Source organism: Chamaea fasciata, unplaced genomic scaffold (assembly GCF_029207755.1).
Source record: "Chamaea fasciata isolate MVZ Bird 193981 ecotype frontalis unplaced genomic scaffold, bChaFas1.0.hap1 SCAF_1, whole genome shotgun sequence".
NCBI classification, from domain to species: domain Eukaryota; kingdom Metazoa; phylum Chordata; class Aves; order Passeriformes; family Sylviidae; genus Chamaea; species Chamaea fasciata.
In genome coordinates, this window is record NW_027094086.1 from 108,441,126 (window position 1) to 108,447,738 (window position 6,613).

Sequence of the window (6,613 nt, forward strand, 5' to 3'; positions counted from 1 at the left end):
GAATTAATGCTTCCTTTGCCATAATTATTATTTATGATCCACTATGCAGGAAATTTTTTTGACTGTTCTCCTTAAAATCTTTTCATCTTCATTTTATTTCTCTCCCTAAGTTGTGTTTATGCATTAGCTGATCCATAACGTTACTTTTTTATTTTATTTTTATTTAGCCTCTCATTTTTCATGTGTTCTTGCTCAAATCAGCATCAGCTCTCCTTAAGTCACAGTCACAATAAGATTTCAGGCCAATTCCATAATTTGGTGCTGCTCCTGAAAGATTCAGCCCCTTTGCAGGAAAGAAATTTCCAGCAGAGAAGCAGTTGAAGAAGGGGAAGGCTTTGGTGCTGCCTGATGCTAGCTGAAAGAAGCACAGAGCTCTGCACAAGAAAAGCTTTTCTGCTGATTTGATTCTTCCAGCAAAGATAGCATTGCATAATGTCTTGTAAACCAAAACAAATAAACAAAAACATCACTTTGAAACAAACATAAACCCCACACATCAACCAAGAAAAAAATCAGTCAAAAGCACTTACATTTTTAATTTTCACGTGCTCAATGAGACAGCTTGCAAGAATCTGTGTTTTGATATTCATGTAAAAGCAATGACAGCTTTACAAAAAACACCATTTAAACGAGAAACGATGTTGTACAGGCAATGTTATGCAAACACTTCATAGATCTTTTTAAAGGATTTGCAGCATTACTTAGCTCACGCTGATACAAAAGTGTGAGAAATGGGGCTAGTAACACCAGGTACCAGCAGGAAGAACAAAAAGAGAAAGCACTGCAATCCCTTTCTTCTTAACTCCATGACAGCTATTTAGAAACATGGGGTATGTTTTAGAGATTGTTTTTTCTCTCCAAAAACTTGTTAATGCCCACTGGAATTAGTTTGTTCTCTGAGATTAAAATCGTTTACCCCACAATCACAGCTGCAATTGGAGTCTTCAGCTGGCAAACTAATCAGAGATTTCTTAAACTGGTTTCAAATGGTTTTAAAGCTTTTATTGTATTCTTTGATTGCTTTACAGGGCCTATAAAGGAGGTTCTGGGACAGTGAATGGTGAGAAATATGAGAAAAATAACAGCATGCTCACTGAAAAGTACATTTGAAAGGTGCTGTATTTTAGTAGGGTGGAAATAAAGTCTCTTCTAGAGATGTAATCAAAGAAGCAAAATTGATAATGAATATGAAAATATCATATGATGATAATATCATAGATGATAAAATCAAGAGGAGAGAGGAAATGGAAAAGATAATGAAAACAGAGAAGTTGAGGGAACTTTTTGCAAGTATTTGGTTACCGTGTCAATTGCCATCTTTGGAATTATTAGGTGGATAAATTGAGCTGGTGATGGAAATGCAGTGGAGTATGCTTACATGTGCTATAGCACCACGTGACCAAAAAATCATCGGGAAGATTTGGCACAGCACCACCAAACAATTGCTACCATGTCATATGACCAGTGTACAGATGCACACCTTGCATGCAAGGGCCTGACAATCCCACAGCCCCACGTTCTCTTTTCTACATACTGTATTTGGGTGTAAATAGTGCATGTCATTGCCATTTCTCCCACTGTGAAGGACTTCTGCTCACTTTAACAAGAGTCTTTTCAGACACAGCAGTACATCTCAAATCCTTGTTCCTTACAGACGTGACAGGTCAATTGGTTCTTCTCAATAAGAAACCTACCACCATGCACACTTGTTTCTCACTGTTGTTAGTGTGGATATTCTCTTTTCTACTTCCTGGTTTTCTGTCTGTCTGCCTTCTCTCTCTCTTTTTTTTTTTTTTTTTTTTTTCCCTCAGCATTTGATTTTCTTCCTGGGCTGGATTCCAAGGTGCTTCTGTTCTGTGTCTTCCTCTGTTTTTCTGGAACTGAAAGCTTTTTTTTTTTTTTTTTTTTTTTTTTTTTTTTTTTTTAACCCCTCTGCTTCTCATTTATAGTATTTAAAGCACAGAGCAAACTCCTGTTCCTCAAAATTACTTCTCCTTCACTGTACAGAGCATTAGTCCTCACTGCTGTCTTGGCCTTATATTACACAGCATAACAAGTTCCCAGCTGCTGCTTTGGGGCTCCATCCATCTTTCGCAACCTCCCAGTCTTATTTCCTTCCTTGTGCAACCTCTGTCACTCATCTGACTCTACAGTTAGCTGTTTCAGTATTAATCAGAAAACAACCCTTTTTAAAAGCCTCCTGATTTAGCTTGCTCGCTGGCAAGGGTCACACATACTCAAGACCGGGCACAAAGGGAGCAATGGGAGGACTTGGGTAAGAGTGAGAAGTGGGAGGCACCCACCTTTTTAGTGATACTGTGGTGTTAGACTTAGCAGTAACATGAACTTTCTATTTTGAGCAGGATTTTGATGAGACTGCTGAGATGATTTAAGAGTGCAAGGTTACCAGAGGGGTGGGTCCCTTTCCTCCCAGTCTAATGGTATCGACTCAACTTTTGTGCTCATTCCTAATATTTCTATGATGTTAGGGTGAATCAGTTCAGTTCACTAACGGGGCAGAAAACCGACAAGAAAAAAATACAGTTAGTTCTGTGTGAGGTCAGTAAACTGAGTCACTCACTGAAGGATCCTAAGCAGCTGAGCCAGCCCTTGGGAAAACCAGGAGTGCCTGACTTCTCCACAGGAGAAATGGGGAGAGCAGCCTGTTCCTTCTGGCAGCAGCACCGAGCTTTTAGGTTGACTCACATGCCCCATTTAAATCACTAGCAGGGGATTTGCTCTGTAGACACGCCTGTTCGGAAGGCGGCTGCCTGGGAATCCTGTTGCCCTCGCAATATTTCTCTCTTTTCTGTCACCCAAAAGCATACATCCCCATCTGGGATTCTCTTTGTTTGCATCTGTTAAAGGTTGGATCGTTTCTTTTTATGGGTTATTCGGGGTCAAGCCCTGAATTCATTTACACTCTCTGGAGGTTATTCCATGCTTCTGGAATCCGATCACCACCAGCAGGACTGCAACCTTTTTTTTTTTTTTTTTTTTTCATACCAGCTGTAACCTTGAACGCAGTTCTATTCTTCCTTTGCCGGCAGACAAGAACAAACCTTCCTCCAATACATAGTTCTGTGAGCTGTAGATACATGAAGTCTTGATTTGTTCTGGGCTTCTCACTTTTTTTTTTCCCTTTTATAATTATTACATTTATCACAGGATAGGTTTGGACAAAGGGATCTCTGGAGATCACCTTGTCCAAGGCCCCTGCCAAGGCAAGACGAGCTAGAGCAGGTTACAGAGGAACGCATCCAGGAGGGTTTTGAATGTCTCCAGAGGGGGAGAATCCACGACCTCTCTGGGCAAGCCTGTTCAGTGCTCTGCCACCCTCAATGTAAAGAAGTTATTCCTCATGTTGAGGTGAAACTTCTTGTGACATAGTTTGTGGCCATTGCTCCTTGTCCTGTCGCGGGGCACCACCAAAAAGAGTGGAAAAGAACTTGGACTTGAGATTTTTCTCTGCATATGGGACATTCATAGCAAATCTTTTCCTTTGAGGATTTTCTGGTTTTAATACATCCCGTAATCATTCCTGCCCTCTCCTCTTCTCAAACCAGCCCAGGTCGCTTGTGCGTGTCCCGGGAGCCGTGGGAGCAGTGCCGGGCAGCGCTGCCCGCGGCCGCGCTCGGGCTGCCCCGCACGGCGCCAAACCTCTCCCGCCGCGGACATCCTGGTCCCCCGCTTGCCCAGCCCGTCCCGCGGCAGGGGGCCGGTTGCCGGGCGACGCTCGGCCCCTCCTCCGCGGCGGGGCTGGGCCATGAGGTAATGGCCTCCGGGGGGCGGGAAAGGGAGCGCTGCGACTACCGAGCCCGCGGCCGCCGGGGTGGCCGCCGGCGGCGTTCCGTGCCTCCCGCCCCTTCCTGCTGCCTCGCCGGCGGCGGGCGGCGCCGCAGCCCCCGAGGTGTCCGCGCCGCCCCGCCTCCCGAGGAGGCTGCGCGGCCGCAGGAGCCCCGCGCCCGGCAGCGGCGGCGGAGAGCGCCCGGCAGCCGCCGCACGTGCGCTGCCGCCCGGCCGGAGGGGTTCGCGGCGGTCCCCGGGCGCCGCTGGAGAGCGGGGAGCTGGAGCGGCGGCGGCCTGGCAGGAGAGACCCGGGAGGAAGAGGGCACATGAGGCGCCGGCAGGAGGAGGGAGAAGCAGCAGCAGCCGGCCGGCCACTGCAGCCCCTGCGCTCTGCCCGCCCCGCACGCCGCGGCCTCTCAGCGGCGCGGGCAGGGGGCGAGCCGTGAGGGGGGAAGCAGCCCGGAGGTGGCCGCCGCCGGCAGCGAGGCTCCCCCGGCCCGCGGGGGCGCCGCCGCCCGCGCCCCGCCGCCCGGGGGGCCCGGAGCGGGGTGAGTGCGGCGGGGGGACGGTGCGGGGCGGGCGCGGCGCGGGCGGGAATGCGCGGCGGCACCGGCGCGGCCGCCTCTGCCCCCGCTCGCCCCCAGGTGAGCGGGCGGGTGCGGGCGGCGGCGGGGGCTGCGGTGCGCGGGCGAGGCCTGCAGCGCTCGCCGGGCAGCGGAGCGGGGGGTGAGCAAGGTGCAGCCGCTCTTCCTTCTCCTCGGGCCCCTCGACCTTCACAGCCGGCTGGCTTGGGGGCGGGCGCTGCTCCTGGCTCTGCTGCCTGTGCTCTTTTGTCCCTTCTGCCCTCTTAAAGGAAAGAAGCACATGAGTGGAATTGCGTACCGAAGGTCAAGAGTCGCTCGCAGAATTGTGCCTCTGCATCATTTACAGCTGAACTGCTGCCGTTCTCAGATACAAGGGCCCCTGCATCCAGAAGTAGCTTTCTAGCCGTCGCAGAGGGACCTGCAAATACTGACTCGGTTTTTTTCCGTGTTGGGGATTATGGATAGTTTTTGGCAGCGTTCCACTGTTTAAAATGGCTAAAATATTCCATTATGGTTTTTAGCAAGTTAGATCTTGGTGCCTCTTTTGGTTTGCATCTGACGATTTCGAAACCTCATCTATAGGTGAGGTCTTTTTCAGGTAAAATTAGGGAAGAGTTAGGAAATTTCCAAAGAAATGGATCATTTGCTGAAAAGTGGGAGCCAGCGTTCATGTTCTCCCTCTCTCCGACTTCAGGAGAAGTCTCCGTGCGGACACTTTTTTCTGCCTTGGAATCTGTAACCTTATTTGAACCTTTCAGTCCGCTGAGATTAAGTCGTGGGTGTAATGGTTTTTGCAATCAGGAAAGCAACAGCAAAAAAAAAAAAAAAGAAAAAAAAAAAAGACAACAACAAAAAAAAGTTAAAACCAAGCAACAGTTATGATGACCAATTTGCCATATGTGCCTGTTTTACTGCTGTGTGTACCCAGTTGCATGTGCTCTTTGTAGCGCCCTGGCCTCTGCCTGTGCTGGAATTACTCTGGGTTTAAACATGTTTGTCCTAGTAGGGATATTTTGGAGTTACCAGAAGAAGGCTGGAGGAGGGAGTGTTGTCTCCGAGCCCAGGGACTGTATTCACAAAACTGTGCCTTCTCTGAGGCACTGTAACCTGTTTTAACTGAGTCAGAGCAACCTGTGATGACAATAAGAAAATGATATTAAGCCATTAAGCTTACTTCTCTGTTTTTCAATGAGCATCATTGCAAGGGAGGAAAACCAGGATGGTGAAAATCCTAACAGAAGGCAAGTTTTCAGCTTTTAATGTGAACTACTGAGTGGGGACCAGACAGCTGCTTGAACAGATAGAATGGATAGAATTTAAATTTCTGTTGAAATAAAACAAAAGTTTCTGTCGGTTGCATGAATGAACTCCCACTTGCCAGGGGATTGAGCTGCATGATGGATGACAGTAGTGGGAAGAAGTAGGATTTCTGGATCTAGTGCAAAAATATCCCATACCAGACAAAAAGAATCTGTTCATCTTTTGTTCAGTTATGGAAAAAAAAGGTCCTACTTGGAACTTGGTGCCTGTTCTAGAGCACTGGGCAGCACAACACTATGCCGAGGAAGCATTAATGTGATTAGGCACATGCATTTATATATGGGGTGCCCCATGTTTGAAATGTGGTTGCTGAAAATCCCAGTGGAATATCCAACTGCTGCAGCAGCCTGTGAGCATCTGACTAGTTTAATCCAGAGTCCTGACTAATGAGGCAGGACCAGGATGTGATACACAAGTTTTGCCATGGATATTAATGGATGGTAACTTGGCACTCGTTTTGTGGAACACAGGTGAGAGCCGGTGGAAGTAAGCGGACCTGCACGTAGCAGAGAGCAAGATCAGATTGGAAGGATTTGCCTGGAACTGGGGGGAACTCCTGTTGTTCCTCTCTGCTGCAGCTCATGCCTGAGCTCCTTGCTGCTTCACACATTCTGTCTCCTGTAGCAGATTACCAGCTGCTTTTGTAGAAGTAATTTGATCCTAATCTTTCAGTGTGCTCGGAGGCTTTTATTTATACTCTAGCCAATCTGCTTTGGGATAGAATAATGAGATTAGTATTGCAGAAATTAATGCAGGTTAAATATTTCTGTTTTAAACGTGCACTTGATCAGTATTATTGTTTCTTACTGTTGTTGCTATAATACTGAAAAAAATGCTCAAACTTCCCACTCTGTCCGCTGTGATAGACTGTAAACTGAATGCAAGATACTTTTTTTTTTTTTTAAAATAGCTCTGTGGAA